The sequence below is a fragment of the Lepus europaeus genome, chromosome 7, assembly GCF_033115175.1.
Source record: "Lepus europaeus isolate LE1 chromosome 7, mLepTim1.pri, whole genome shotgun sequence".
NCBI classification, from domain to species: Eukaryota; Metazoa; Chordata; class Mammalia; order Lagomorpha; family Leporidae; genus Lepus; species Lepus europaeus.
The window spans coordinates 130,022,197-130,038,844 of NC_084833.1; positions in this window are offsets into that span (position 1 = coordinate 130,022,197).

Sequence of the window (16,648 nt, forward strand, 5' to 3'; positions counted from 1 at the left end):
CTCTCTCAGCACTTGCATCTCACCAGTGTGGGTCTCCTGCTTCCACTGCAGCAGCTGCCCCACATGGAGCTACCCCTGCCCTAGCTTCACCCAGCCCTGCCCTACCCACCAGCCTGAGCTGCAGCTGCCACCACCCACAGCTCCAGTTGGCCTTTGGCTGCTTTTATTCCACGTGACCCACAGTTTAGCCCCTTTACCAAGGAGCAGAATGTTTGCTTCAGGCAGCTTCAGTTTTACAAACAATGGGACTCAGGTGGCTTCCTTGGTTTCTCTTGTCACTTGTGGCTTTCAGGAAATGCAAGGATCACTTTTTTTTTTCTTGCTGTTCCTCATTTGGATAACAATGAGAATGTGATGTTAACATTAATGAAATTGCGGCAAAAAAGGTGAAAGATTTTACAGAGGGCCAATTTGTGAGGGTTTATCAACACATTAAAGTTTCCAAGTCACTTGTGATGTGTTTTAAGGATAATTTACATATGTTTTAAGCTTAAACATTAAAAAAAAATACTTTTTATGGATGTTTTTATAGGGTACCAAAAATTCTGGTTTGCCTCAGGATTTTTCATTTTCAAATTAGGCATGCTTTCAATTGGTAATTTCTGGCTGGGAGCAGGTTCCATCACCTAGTAACCTGGTCAAGAAGGTGGAGCATTAGACATTGTGGAGGCTCCATTTCTTGCCAGAGAGTGGACTTTTGTTCCAAGACAGAGGCCTCCATCAGAAACATGTAGTTGCCAAGATGGCAGCCCCCATGAAGGACATGAGGTCACCAAGATGCTGGCCCCCATGGGAACTTTTGCCCTTACTGGAAGATGGGTAACAGACTCCACCCCAACATAGCAGCCCCCATGGCCTGCCACATGTCACATGCCTCATTAAGAGATTGATTTTTTATTATTTGTTTTTAGCATGGCGTGTTATATATAAACACTGATTTCTTATTTAACTTTCTGTTTTGACTTCACTCTGCAGTTTTAATGCTCTTTTTACTTTAGTTTTATTTTTTAGCCCCATACTGCTCAGCTTTACTACTTGTTTATTATTTTAATTGGAATGTGCTTTGTGTGAGGTTTGACAATGAAGTCCACTTTAAAACAAGGTGAGATTTCTCATCTGAGAGTGTTTCATAAGTTAATGACATTCTGCTCCTTAAAGTATTATTTGTGGGAAAATTCATCTTAAGTGGAGAGGAAGTAATTTTACTGTTATGAATTAAATTGTATCCTCCCAAAGTTTCATAATTTGAAGTCCCAATCCCAGGACCTCAGGATGTGGCCTTATTTGAAATAAATACTTTGCAGAGTATTTATTATGAAAAAACAAGGCCATTAGGAGAGGATTATGAACACAAATGACTGGAATCTTTGTAAAAAGTAAAAGTCTGGATGCATATGAAAGTAAAGGCAACCCCAAGGCTGCTAGGGAGATGCTGATCCAATCGACTCCCCAGCCTTCAGCTGAACTCACCCTGCTGATACCTCCATCTCAGACGTCAAGGCTCCACAACTCTGTGTTTTAAGCCACTCAGTGTATGAAATTTTGTAATGAGATCGTTAGCAAGTATATCAAATCTATACTCAAAGTTTGGACTGAGTGGTAGCATTTGGCTAAATTCAATGTGTTGACTTATCTTTTCTAATTGCTCCCATGAAACTTTAGGCAACTTCCCATCACAATGCTGCCCATGAGAAACAAATATTTAGAAACACACTTTGTCATACAGAAGGACTGTTAAAGACACTATTCTCACATAAATAGTAAGCATCTGACAAAATTTTATTTAATGTATTATGAAAGTAACAAGGAGAGAAAAAAAGCAATTCATCATGTATATAAGAAACTGGGTTTTAATATAGGAAAGAAATGCCTAACTACTAACTTAGATGGAAAAGTAATTGACTTTCTGCTGGCTAATAATATATTAATTAACTTCTAACCTTAGAGGAACATAGTGTCAGTACCTCCACCAGTTTGGCATTAATAAGCAAACACATAGAGACAAAAAATTATAATATACAAGAGAATCAATCATTAAATAACAATAACAATCAGTTTTCACTGGAGCAGCCTAATTAGAACACAGTTTAATAAAATAATGCTTCAATGTCAAACTTAACCATTTTTTTCTTATTTAGAATTTGGGAAAATTCTATTCCCTCTACTCATGATTCAACTGTGAATTATAATTCTGTGTGTGTGTGTGTGTGTGAGTCAGTGATAAATACCCTAGACAATCTCTTGAAATAAGTTATTTTACTCTCTAAAGAGTTACAACAGTGGCCACTGCTGTGACACAGCAGATTAATCTACCATCTGCAAGGCAGGCATCCCATATGGGCATGGATTTGAGTTCTAGCTACTCCATTTCTGATCTAACTCCCTTCTAATACTTGTAAGAAAGCACGAGAAGGGGACCGAGGTTATTGGGCCTCTGTAACCACATGGGAGGCCCAAAAGAAGCTCCTGGTTTCTGCCTGGCCCAGCTTTGGCTATTACAAACATTTGAGGAGTAACCCACAGATGGAAAATCATTCTCCCTCTTGGCCCCTCTCTCTCAACTTTGAATTCTAAATACATACATGCATACAACAATTTATTTGGCAGCTAATAAGAGTCTGGGATTCTTTTAACCTTCTTCCCTTGAATGAGAAAGACTTTGACACAGGAATTTTCAACAGACATATTGGAAAAGGCTTGCTGCAGAGGAAAGCATATCAGCAAATGAGAAGCTGAGCTATGATGCAGTCACAAGTGAAGCCTAAATTGAACTCACAGAAAGATCTGAGGTTGCAATGCCCCTTCAGAAAAAGTCTAGTTTCAAATAAAGGGAAGACTTTATTTATTTATACTATGCCTCCAGGCATAGTATCCATTCAGAAGAACAGCACCATGGGAGATACAGAGGTGATACCTAGGAGAGCACTCAGAAGAAGACCACCAAGAGCTAACATTATTCTTAGGTGGCAAAATAAGAACAGTCTATTGATCTTGATGAAGGCAGGTGGCCCCAAGCCACAGCACACCACTTGTCAGAGTATTATCACAGAAAACTTATTAAGGAAATCATTTTATCATGGCCATTTTATAGGTTGTGACAACTGATCTTAGAAACTTTAAAGTTTAAGTAATTTAGATAAGTCATATGGGTAATTGGTAATAAGGCCAATATTGGAGATCTTTTGTCAGTCTCCAATGTTTCCATTATTCCTCATGCCCTCTTAAAGGGGAAGGGAGAGAAGACAAGAAAAGCTATACACATGGGATAGAGAAGAATCTACAACATGGTACTGAAATTTCTCATTGCTGTGGATCTATGCTATTACCATAATCCTGACAAGGACAGGAGTTCAATTGCAAATGTGAGGCCTCATGATGCATCTTCCTCTTGTATAACTTGCAGAAGGAAGGGATCCATGTAGTGTCACAGGTGGCTGTTAGGTAGTAGCTAGAGGCCAGCTAGGTACTGTCAACACAGACAATGAACCAGTGCTAGACTACTGAGTTATCCCTTAGAAGCTTCATAAAGCTGTATTATTGGCCTCCAAATGTAAATGCAATGCCTGCCATGGACACTGAAAAAGACATAGTTTTCAAGTCAATAATAGCAAACTGAAAGCAGAGGCCTCTGGACATCTTAGAAGACAGTGAGAATGTCTGGTCAAGTGGATATAAAAGGAGACATGACCTTGCTAAGGTTGTGGTAATCACCAGTATGCCTCCATTCCTTTCCTTGAGCCTTGACAAGGAGCAAGGCTGGTGAGTCAAGACACAAATTTCAGAACACATGCTTCTAATATGTGGTAATTAACTCAGGTGATTCCTACCAGGGCCTGCTTGAATGTTGATGCTCTAGAGAGGTTTGAGGAACTGTGCCGGCCAGTAGTGGGTACAGCCCATCAGTACAAATCACTAGGCTTTGTGAAGAAGAGATGTTCCAGATTGTCCATGCTAAGGTTCAGAAATGGTAGTGAGAAGTGAGGAGGAGCAACACCAGGGTTTATGGGGAAAGAAAGAATCCTGCCTTAATATATTGACCACTCAGGTATTCTAAGGGCTTGTCCTCCTCTTCGCCAATGACCCAATGGGACTGGTTCACTGCACTGATAAAGTGATGCCTGATTCAGTGTTCAGTAAGGCCATAATTATCTAGGCTATGAGCCCTGTAAATGGGTGACTGTCACCCACAGGGGTACCCATGGGATGCATGAACAACTGTACCAGGGCACCTGCCATTATTGACTCTCTGTGAGGATGAGCCATATTTGTGCCAAAAATATCTGGAGCAACACATGAGACTTGTCTGAAAAGAGCCAACTTGGGATCTCCCTTCAGCACAGCATCCAGTAGTGATCACTCTTTGATGTGGAAGGCCAGATTGGGTACATGTGGAAAATGGATGAAGAGATATCAGGGAGACCAGTGCCTGGTGGCAGGCCACTATCTACATAGCTCTAAGTGGTGAGAAGGGCAGAAATTGCTGCCATGAACATCCCATTGGGTGGTTGTGTTTGGGCATTTTCCAGGGTGTTAAGGGTCTGCATAGCAGTTAAGGGTCTATGGTTATCAGGGCCAGGAGAGATGGTTTTGCCCATGATAGATGATGTGAATGGAAGGGGAGAGGGAGCTGGAAGGGGGAGGGTTGCGGGTGGGAGGGAAGTTATGCGAGGGGGGAAGCCATTGTAACCCATAAGCTGTACTTTGGAAATTTGTATTCATTAAATAAAAGTTTAAGAAATGAAAAAAAAATGAAAAAAAAAAAACAACAGAGGGATGACCATTGGGGAAGAACACCTAAGGTGGCTATTTAGAGACCCATATCCTACATCAGAGTGTGTGGGTTTGAGTCCCCCTCCACTTCCAACCCAGCTTTCTATAAAAGGGCACCCTATGAGGCAGCAGATGATAGCTCAAGTACTTGGGTCTGTGCCACCCATACTGAGTTCTGGGTTCTTCACTTCAACCTGCTCAATCCCAGCTGCTGTGATCATTTGGAAAGAGAGCAGTAAAGGACAGATCTCTGTGTTTTTAATGTGAATAAAATGAATTTTCATTTTAAATAAACCTCCTGCTCCTGTGTGGCCAGATTGGGACTATTACAGTTGTACCCATTCCCCATTGGGATGGCAGCTGCATAGATGAATTGAAAAATGCCTAATGCCTCAGTATCTGCCTTTTCTCACTGTGCACCTGGAGTGTGCTAATTTCCAGATCACAAACACATTGCAGCAAAGAAACACCTTATTCCATCCTCTCTGTCCTGAGGACCTCATCAGCTGTACTTCCTAGATAATATGAGTCTCTCAAGTTGGTGACAGGACCCAGTTACTTCAGCCATCACTGCCTTCAAAAGTGTATATTAGCAGGCACCTGGGAAAGGGAGCAGTGAATCTAAACTAAGCACTCTGATATGATATGTGAGTATACTAAGCAGGGTTGTAACACAATGCCAAATGTCGATCTCTTCATGAATTTTTGAAGTGCTTTCTTATATCCCTGGCTCTCAGAGAAAGGGGACAGAGCCCTCTGGGCCCACCCCCTTTACTACATAGTCTGCACTTCTCCCCATCATTGCACATGACTTCATGTGTGTCTCTCCCTGGATGCTCACTTCTGAAGTCTATTACTGCAGACAGGGAAGAGCAGCAGAGCGCAGCAGGCTGAGTTGGGGGATGAGTGAGATTAGGGAAAAACTGGACTCTGACACTTTCTACCTGGTCCCTGTGCAATTAAAGGCACATGCTCTGGGGTGCTGGTCCATTAAGTGACACCACAGCTGCCAAATGGCTACTCACTATTTAGTGATGACATCCTAAGCAGAGGCAAATTTGTCATCCACATGCCAAAAATTGACATATATCATTATATTATACCAGGCAAGAATTTCAACTTAAAACGAAGGCTTACATACAAGATCTGAGAATTTAAAACTCCTTACAAATGGAAGCAAATTCATTGACATCTCAAAAATGATTAGATGTGACATTAAAAGCACAGGTGAAAAAAGCAAAAGTTAAGACTTCAAAAGAACTAACAAAAAAGCATTCTGCATAGTAAAGGAAAAACTGAAAAGATAAAGCAAAGAATGGAAGAAAACAATGGAAAACCTCAGTCTGACTAAGGGAGTAATACAATGAACACAGACACCTCAAAAACACAAATTGCAGTAAAAATGCACAAAGGATTGATTAGTTTTCCACTGAACACACACATGTCGCTAACAGCTAACTGAAAAGGGGCTCAACACTGTTAATCAAGACTACAATGCTAATTACCACAGTGGTTATCACCTCACATATGTTAAAATGACTGTTATGCAAAAGTAAAAAGATAAATTACACCACATGTAGAAAGAGGGGAATACATAAATCACTGGTGGGAGTAAAACTTGGTGGTACATCCAACACACACAAAAAAACACTGTGTAGGACTTCAAACAAATTAATTATAGAACATATGAAAAATCTACTGCATTTGTTTCCAAAGGAAATCATTATCTCCAAGAGATACCTGTATCTCCACATTATCTACAAATAAAAGATATGGAAATAACCACATTGTCAACAGATGAATGAAGAAAATGTGATATACACAGAAACACACACACACACAGGAATCAAATGCAACCTTAAAAAGGAAATTCTACCATTTTGTCAAAATATGGATCCAGAAATAAGAACAGCCCATTAGGCTATTGAGAATAAGACCCTAAAAGATAAATGACATACAATCTCAGTTCTATGTGGAATCTAAGAAAATCACAATCACAGAAAAGAACAGTGGTCATCAGGGGATCAGAGCAAAGGAAGTGGGAAAACATTTGCAGTTATGAGGTAAATTAATTCAAGATCTTAAACACAGTATTTAAAATATTCAACACAGTATTTAAAACAATACTCTATTACATACTCACAGCTTGCTAATATCTTATGTATTCTTTAAAAATGTAACAATGTAAGGTGATGGATACATTACCTTTTGCTGATCATTTCATAATGATTCTTGTACAAGAGGATTCCAAAAAATTTATGGAAAAAATGGGATTAGAAGATAATGTGAATTTTCCAAAACTTTTGAAAATCCTCTCACATATAAAACATCAGGTTTCATATCTTGAATATACACAAATTCTGTCAATTATATTCCAACAATCTTGAAAAAATTAAAACAAGCAAAAAGAAATAGGCTCCTATATGAAAACATAAATTCAAAATAACAGAAAACTAGACATGTATTCGAGATTGGAAAGGCTTTCTTGGAACAAAATTTTTAAAACACTCATAAATTTAAGTAGCCAAAATTTCTACTTTGAAAGTGTTTTTTGTTTGTTTGTTTTTTTTTATATACAGAAGATCAGTTTAGTATATATTGGGTAAAGATTTCAACAGTTTGCCCCCATATAGCAACACAAAGTGAAAAAAATAATGTTGGAGTACTAGTTATAGCATTAAATAACAGTGTACAGCACATTAAAGACAGAGATCCTACATAATATATTTTTTAAAAATTAATTAATTTTCTATGCCATTTCCAATTTAACACCAGGTTTTTTTTTTTTTTCATTTCGAATTATCTTTATATACAGAAGATCGATTCGGTATATAATTAGTAAAGATTTCATCAGTTTGTACCCACGCAGAAACACAAAGTGTAAAAATACTGTTTCAGTACTAGTTATAGCATCACTGCACATTAGACAACACATTAAGGACAGATCCCACATGGGATGTAAGTTCACAGTGACTCCTGTTGCTGACTTAACAATTTGACACTCCTGTTCACAGTGTCAGTAATCTCCCTAGGCTCTAGTCATGAGTTGTCAAGGCTATGGAAGCCTTTAGAGTTCGCTGACTTTGATCTTATTCCGATAGGGTCATAGTCAAAGTGGAAGTTCTCTCCTCCCTTCAGAGAAAGGTACCTCCTTCTTTGATGGCCCCGTTCTTTCCACTGGGATCTCACTCACAGAGATCTTTCATTTAGGTCTTTTCTTTTTTTTTCTTTTCCATGGTATCTTGGCTTTCCATGCCTACAATACTCTCATGGGCCCTTCAGCCAGATCTGAATGCCTTAAGGGCTGATTCTGAGCCCAGAGTGTTGTTTAGGACATCTGCCATTCTATGAGTCTGCTGTGTATCCCACTTCCCATGTTGGATCGTTCTCTCCCTTTTTGATTCTATCAGTATTAGCAGACACTTGTCTTGTTTGTGTGATCCCTTTGACTCTTAGACCTATCAGAGCCATCAATTGTGAACTGAAATTGATCACTTGGACTAGTGAGATGGCATTGGTACATGCTACCTTGATGGGATTGTATTGGAATGCCCTGGCACATTTCTAACTCCGCCATTTGGGGCAAGTCCGATTGAGCATGTCCCCAATTGTACATCTCCTCCCTCTCTTTTTCCATTCTTAAATTTAACAGGGATCACTTTTCAGTTAAAATTTAAACACCTAAGGATAATTGTGTGTTGATTACAGAGTTCAACCACTAGTACTAGAACAACAACAACAACAACAACAAATACTAAAAAGGATAAAGTATTACATTGTACATCTAGAGTCAGGACAAGAGCTGATCAGGTCAATGTTCCTTATAGTGTCCATTTCACTTCAACAGGTTTCCCCTTTGGTGCTCAGTTGTCACCGATCAGGGAAAACAAATGATATTTGTCTCTTAGCCTGCCAAGGGAGCCTGTAAGTGCTAAAATGATACCCAAGTGTGAAATTAAAGGTCCTCCTGCCTCTCTAAAACCTGGATAAAAACCCAGAGTCATTGCGGTGCCGGCACACCGGGTTCTAGTCCCGGTTGGGGCGCCGGATTCTATCCCGGTTGCCCCTCTTCCAGGCCAGCTCTCTGCTATGGCCCGGGAAGGCAGTGGAGGATGGCCCAAGTGCTTGGGCCCTGCACCCGCATGGGAGACCAGGAGAAGCACCTGGCTCCTGGCTTGGGATCAGTGCGATGCACCAGCCTCAGCGGCCATTGGAGGGTGAACCAACGGCAAAAAAAGGAAGACCTTTCTCTCTGTCTCTCTCTCTCACTATCCACTCTGCCTGTCAAAAAAAAAAAAAAAAAAAAAAAAAAAAAAACAACCCAGAGTCAAACAACACTTCTCTTTTTGTCTTACCTAATCTGTGTTACTAAGTTACTGGAAACAGAAAACAGAGACCCCTCTAGGAACAGCTAAGCAAAGAGGTCAGCATCCTGGACAAGACCCTGCTGCACACGTATTTAGAAAACTGGGGGGAATCAAGTCCTCACAGAGAAGGAAGGAGGAACCAAGGGCCGCATTAGGACAGCTCCAGGCCCGCATGAACCCCATACACAGAACCCACAGCCTCCCTAGTGACAGTTCAGTCCCCACTGCACACCTGGGGAGACGCGGGGCTGCCGCTACACAGCTGCCCAGGGATGGCTCCAGGGATGCGAAGTCGCTGTGAGCAGGGAAGGCCCAGGGTGTCGGGGGTCTCCGGCGCCAGTCTCCCCCAACCCAGGGTCACAGAGGACCAAGGAAAGTGCTGCACCTGCGGCAGTGTGGTGCCCACAGATCCCAGAGATGACCTCTGGGTGGCCTGCGTCCTCCTGGCCCTTCAGCAGCTCCAGTGGCTCCGCTTTCCCCCGGACACCCGGGCCCATACACTCACCGTGTCGTGGCGGTCAGCTTCCTAGGTGTCCAGGTCGCTGCCCTCCAGCCCCCCGCCGTCAGTGAAGGTGGAAAGCGGCGGATTCCGATTGGCTTGGGAGCCTCGCGGCAGCAGCGCCTTCTCCTAGGACCTGGTGCACCCGCAAAACTGTAGGACAGACGACTATGACGTCAAGACTCCTTGATGTCACCTCCCTGATTGGACTGTTTGCATGACACATCACAAACGACGCAGCTAATCAGCATCCTCCATGGCTGGGACGCCCCAAGTTCAGGTTGTGTGGATGGAAAAAGCAGGCGTGGAGGCCTGGGTCAGGTGGGAAACTGCCCCTCCTGGGCCCTGCTCCCTGCTGCAGGAGGGCCTCTCAGCTCCCTGCTGCCACTGCTGTATCGCCCTGTGTCCCCCTGTCCTCCGGGGTGGATCCTCTCTGGAGCTTGCGGTAACCTGCTTCAGGTGAGCTAGAATGTTGTCTGTTGGCTTATGGGCCTCTCTTTTCCCTAGTATTTTTGCTCATTTTTCTGTTTTGTCATTTGTGTTACTTTTTAAATATTGATTTAAAATGCTTAAAGATATCGCATTTAATTCTTTTTTTCCCTTTTCTTCTGTCAGTATCTGTTTTCTACTCTGCCTGTTGATCTTTCCTATTTTCTATTTGTTTCTTGCTGGTGCTTGGTGATCTATTGGATTTTATATATTAATCTTTCCAGCAATCTGATAAATTCATACAACAGTTGTATTTGTTTTTAGATTTTATGGACAATCTATATAAATATCTCCAATATATCGACCACATATTGCTTAGAAGTTGATCTTTACTTTGTTGTTGTCCCCCTCCCTCCGACTACTTTTCTGGTAAGAAGTTGGAGATAGTCGAGGAAGCCTGTTCTAGCTTTACTTTCAGCAAAGAAGGTTACAATGATCTGTATTAATTGTGTTGTTTGTTATAGGATCTTTTAAAGAATCTTGATGAGAGTAAGGAAACTATTGCTTTTACTATACTGCTAGCAGGTTTTTTTAAAGTATATATTGAATTATTAAAATTATTTTCAATATTTAATATAAATGATCATGCAATTTTCTTAAATTTATCAACTATTTGGAAAATTTACATGGCTTGTTTACCAAAGTTAACAGCTCTTGAAATTTTTATTATATCTCAGTTGTTATTAATTATGTTTTCATACGTGATTTCCTTTATTAAACTAATATTTACTAAGAATATATGTATCTGTTTATGAAAGGGATGCTTCATTTGTATTTCAAGTCCTGGTCAACTTGCATCCTCATGAATGTTATGCTGGCTTTCCAAAAGAAAATTTAAAATAATCTCTGCTTATTTCCATTATGAATATGTGTGGGAAACATAGGTGTATTTATTTCTTTGTTAAATATTTGGAATACTTTGTAATTCTAGATTTGAAATTTTTCTTCTATAACTTTTTTATTGGTTGGTTGCTTGTTTTCAAGTTGTGGTTCAACTTGTTTGTTTTAGGTAGGAGTTTTCCTAGTATATGTTATATTTGTGTTGGGAATTTGGTATTCAATATGTAATGAATTTTGACTTCTAGTCAAATTTTACTCCTAAGACTGTCACACATTTCTTATAACATCTTGAGAAGGATATATTATCTATAAAGAATTATTTTAATTTTTGAAACGATATTAGTGTTACTCTTCCATGTGTATTTATAATTACTTTTACTTGTATGTTAATATTGTTAACAGTTAAAAAATATATCCTGCTTTGTGGTGCTTTAAAAACATTTCATTTATAACTGCTATTATCATTTTGAATGCCTTTCTTATATATAATTTCAGGTTTCTTTTTTATTTTTAATTCTTGATTAGGAAGCTGTAATGATTGATTTTTAGTGTTTTATTCTAACATTTTTATAAGGTTATAAATTTCCTCTAAGCTTTGATTTATCTGTAGCCTATTTATTCCCTCATAAATTTCCAATCTCTATATGTGCAGAGCCTGGCCACCTTCCAGTGTCACCATTTCTATGTGACTGTAGCCATCACAGGTACATGTATTTCCATTCTTGTGCCTAAAACACATATGTTGTGATTGGTAAATTAATGCTTTAAACATTAGAGACAAATTCTTTACAATTTGTAAGAGCAGGCAATCACAACATATCAGCTACCATTTACATGTCTGCAAAATGGCTATGGTTCCTGCAAATATATTATGTTCTGTGCAAAATCTTGAAGTAAATGTATAGTTTTTTTTTAAATATACACATTCCATGAATTTTTGAATAATTATTTATACATAGATTTCCAGTTTTCTAGCTACAAAATAAACTTACCTTTTAGTTTCATTCTCCACAAAAATTTTGAAATCCTCATTGTACATAATATATATATGTTATGTTTATATTTTAATTCTTTAAAATCAAAAACATAATTTATTTTTCAAATAAGAAAATGAACATTTAAAAAATTAAAAGTTATTGGTAGGTTTTCAGTTTGGTGTTTTTGTTTGTCACATATGTTTGGAAGAGATCACTTGTTCTTGACACTGGACAGTAGGACAGAAACAGTAAATGCTAAGACACAGAAAGGAGACAGTAGAAGTTCCACAGGAGAGAGTAATGATATCTTGAATCAGTCAGGTAACATTAGAGAAATTGTGATCCTGACTTTTCTGTTTGGTTGTTTGTGTTATTTTTTAAATATTGATTTAAAATTCTTAAAAATATCACATTTAATCCTTTTTTTTCCTTTTCTTCTGTCAATATTTGTTTTCTACTCTGCCTGCTGATCTTTCCTATTTTCTATTTGTTTCTTGCTAGTGCTTGGTGATTCATTGGATTTTATATATTAATCTTTCCAGAAATCTGATAAATTCATATAGCAGTTGTATTTGTTTTTAGATTTTATGGACAATCTATCTATGGACAATATATTAGAAACATCTTGGATGGCGCCGTGGCTCACAAGGCTAATCCTCCACCTGCAGCGCCTGTACACCAGGTTCTAGTCCCGGTTGGGGCGCTGGATTCTGTCCCAGTTGTTCCTCTTCCAGGCCAGCTCTCTGCTGTGGCCCAGAAGTGCAGTGGAGGATGGCCCAAGTGCTTGGGCCCTGCACCCTATGGGAGGCCAGGAGAAGCACCTGGCTCCTGCCTTTGGGTCAGTGTGGTGCGCTGGCCACAGCGGGCCAGCTGCAGCGGCCATTGGAGGGTGAACCAACAGCAAAGGAAGACCTTTCTCTCTGCCTCTCTCACTGTCCACTCTGCCTGTCAAAAAAAAAAAAAAAAAAAAGAAAGAAAGAAAAAAAATATCTCACAAAACTTACTGAGTGATTTTGTGTTAGAGAATGACATATATGATTTCTAGGTTTGGATGTTGGGCTGAAAGATTGTTTTAATTGACATTATTATAGAAAGGAAAGCTCAAATCAAAACAAAATTTAAAATGGTGGTTAGGATTATTTAGGGTGATAGGAAATTAGTCACATTGGTGAAATAAGGGCTACAGATGAGCCAAAATCTTTACAATATAGGGAGAATGTTTTCAAGATGAATGGTATGATACTTCCAGTGACTTGGTTTAGAGGACTAAGAAGTTTAGGGAAAGTTATATAAATGCAATACAGACAGCTCTCACCTTATGATGCTTAAGGATTTTTCCACTTTATTATGGTGAAAAAAGTGATATATATTCAATAGAAGCCATACTTAAAATTTTTAATTTTGTTCTTTTCTTAGGATAGCAGTCTGTGCTGTGATACTTTCTTGTATTGCTGGGCAATGACAGCAAGGCCAGATCCCCATCAGCCACATGATTACAAGGACAAAAACTGATCCTTTACAGTGTGCTGTGTTTTTGAGCTCTAAAGTACAGTGAGATTGTGTACTGGATAATTTTTATTTTAATTCTTTTTTTCCAAATTCTTATGTAAGTCAAAACTAGTAAATCTAAAAAAAGAGAAAACCTCAGGATAGTCCATAGCCCAAGTATTACAAGATGAGCTGCAGACTGGTTTTGCTGTTTCTGATGGGAAGTCCTGAAGACTCTGGGCATGTTGACTTTGAAAAGTGAACACACACTGTACACATCTATTCAAAGCTTCATTGTTAGGAAAAGCATGGTTAGTTGAAGGGATCTGGGCCCACTTCATCATTGGAACACCCTCTCTGTAGGTTCACTAGCTTGCCCAGCATGGACCCCCTGTGGCTTGCCAGCATTTGCTGTGAGGATAGGGAGTTAAAAATGTAATTACATGAGGCCAGCACTATGACATGGTTGGTTAAGCCACCGTCTGCTCTACTGAGATCTCATATGGGAGTTTGAGCTGTGGCTTCTCCACTCACAATCCAGCTCCCTACTAGTGTGCCTGAAGGGAATCCTGGTTAATTGCTTTGGCCTGGCCCATCCCTGGAACATGGCAGCCATTTGGGGAATGAACCAGCAGATGGAAGATATCTCTCTTCACCATCCCCAATTCCCTAATAGCTTGTCCTTAGGTCCTTGTGAATAAGGTGAACCCTTTCCTTTTTCTTTGCCATTATAACTATCACTATCCCTCTTTGATTTCAGTTTGGAAGTCCTGGAGGCATTTTCCTGGGAAGCAGAACTATTTCCACCTTTCCCATCCATCAGTGTCTATTCCTGCTTGTTCCTGGAGACCTTTGTGGTCAGCAGGTCTCTGAAAGCTTCTGCTGTGCAGAGCCTGTGATGGTCTCTTGCTCACTTTGGTGGAGTCCATGGCTTCTTGTTGTTTCAGCTGCTCCATAAGGACCTTCACCACCAAAGCCTGCACAATTTTGTATTTTTTTAAATCTTATTTAAGTTACCAAGGTTTCATGCATTTCATTTACAAGTTTAGAAAGATAGTGACCCACCCACATTATCCTCTGTCACACCAATACCCCAATGCTTTTCCTTCCTACCTCTGCTATTCCCACTCATAATTTTTACAGGATCCACTTTGTTTACTTTATGCTCATAAGTTTAATCCTACATTAAATAACGAGTTCAACATTTGGTGTAAAGAAAAAAAACTTCCTCAACAGAAGAGTCAAGGGCTGTAAACAACCAGCAAATCTCAAAATAACCATTTCACTCCAGTGGATTATATTACAGGTGCTATATTAGTTACCACAGTTCAGAGAAAACACATTATATCTGTCTTTTTGGCACTGGCTTATTTCATGAAGTATAATGACTTCCAGTTGCATGTGCTTTGTTGCTAAAGACAGGATTTCTTTTTTTTACATCTGAATTGTACTCTATACTATAATTTCTTTATCCAATCAACAGCTGCTGGACATCTGGGTTGATTCCATGTCTTAGCTGTTATGAATTGAGCTGCAATTAACATTTAGGTACAGATAACACTTTCATATGCTGATTAATTTTGTTTTGGGTAAATTCCCAGGAGAGGGATGGCCTCATCATATGCTAGATTTATATTCAGATTTCTGAAGTATGTACATATTGTCTTCCACAGTGGCTGGGCCACTTTAACTTCCCATGAACACTGGGTTAGGGTACATTTTTTATGCTGCATCCTCACCAGCATTTGTTGTTTATAAATTTCTGTGTGAGAGCCATTTGAACTGGGGTGAGGTGAAATTGCATTCTTTTTCCCTAATTGCTAATGGCCCTGAGCCTGTTTTCTTTACCGTTTTTTAAAGATGTATCAATTTATTTGAAAGGCAGAGTTACAGAGAGGAAGAGAAAGAGAGAGAGGAAGAGAGAGAGAGCGAGAGAGAGAGACAGCGAGCTTCCATCCATTGGTTCACTACCCAAATGGCTTCAACAGTCAGAGCTGGGCCAATCTGAAGCCAGGAGCCAGGAGCTTCTTCCCACACAGGTATAGGGGCCCAAGCATTTGGGTCATCTTCTATGACTTTCCCAGGCCATAGCAGAGAGCTGGATTAGAAGTGGAGCAGCCAGGACTCAAACTGGCACTATGGGGGATGCCAGCACTGTAGGCAGAGACTTTACCTGTTTGCCACAGTGCACTCCCTTAGAGCCTTTTTTCCAGTATCTGATGGCCATTTGAATTACCTCTCTTAAAAAATGCCAGTTCAAATCCTTCAACCATTTCTTAACTGGAATGTTTGTTTTGTTGCTGTTTAATTTCTTTAGCTCTTTATAGATTTTGTTTATTAATCATTTATCATCTGCATAGTTTGCAAACATTTTCTCCCATCATGTCAATTGCCTCTACACTTTGGTGTTTCTTTTGCAGTGCAGAAACTTCTCAGCTGAATGTAATTCCATTTGACAATTTTGTATTTGATTTCTTGTGCTTCCATGGTGTTTTTTTTAAATGACTTTGCCTATGCCAATGTGTTACAGAGTTTCCCCAATGTTCTTTAATAATTGGATGGTATTGGATCATAGATTTAGGTTTTTGATACATTTTGAATGGATTATTGTGTAAGGTATAAGGTGGAGGTCTTGTTTCATATCTCTGCATGCAGAAACCCAGTTCTCCCAGCACCATTTTTGAAGAGACTGTGCCTGCTCCAGGGATTGATTTTAGCTCCTTTGTCAAGGATAAGTTGGTTGTAAATGTGTGTATTGATTCCTGGAGTTTCTATTTTGTTACATTGCTCTACACATCTTTTTTTTTTTTTGCCAGTACCAGGTTGTTCTGCTTATGGTTGCACTGTAATATGTCTTGAAATCTGATATCGTGATACTTCCAGCTTTGATTTTTTTAGCTTTGATTTTATTATATAATATTGATTTAGCTAGTTGGGGTCTCTTGTGTTTCCATATGAATTTCATCATAATTTTCTCTAGATCTGAGAAGAATGTCATTGGTATTTTGATTGGGATTTCATCAATTCTGTAAATTGCTTTTGGGAGTATGAACATTTTGATGATATTAATTCTTCCGATCTGTGAAAATTGAACATTTTCCAACTTTTGTATCTTCTATTTCTTTGTTTAGTGTTTTGTAATTTTCATTGTAAAGATCTTTGACATCCCTGGATAAACTTATTCCAAGGTATTTAATGCCTTATAGCTATTGTGAATG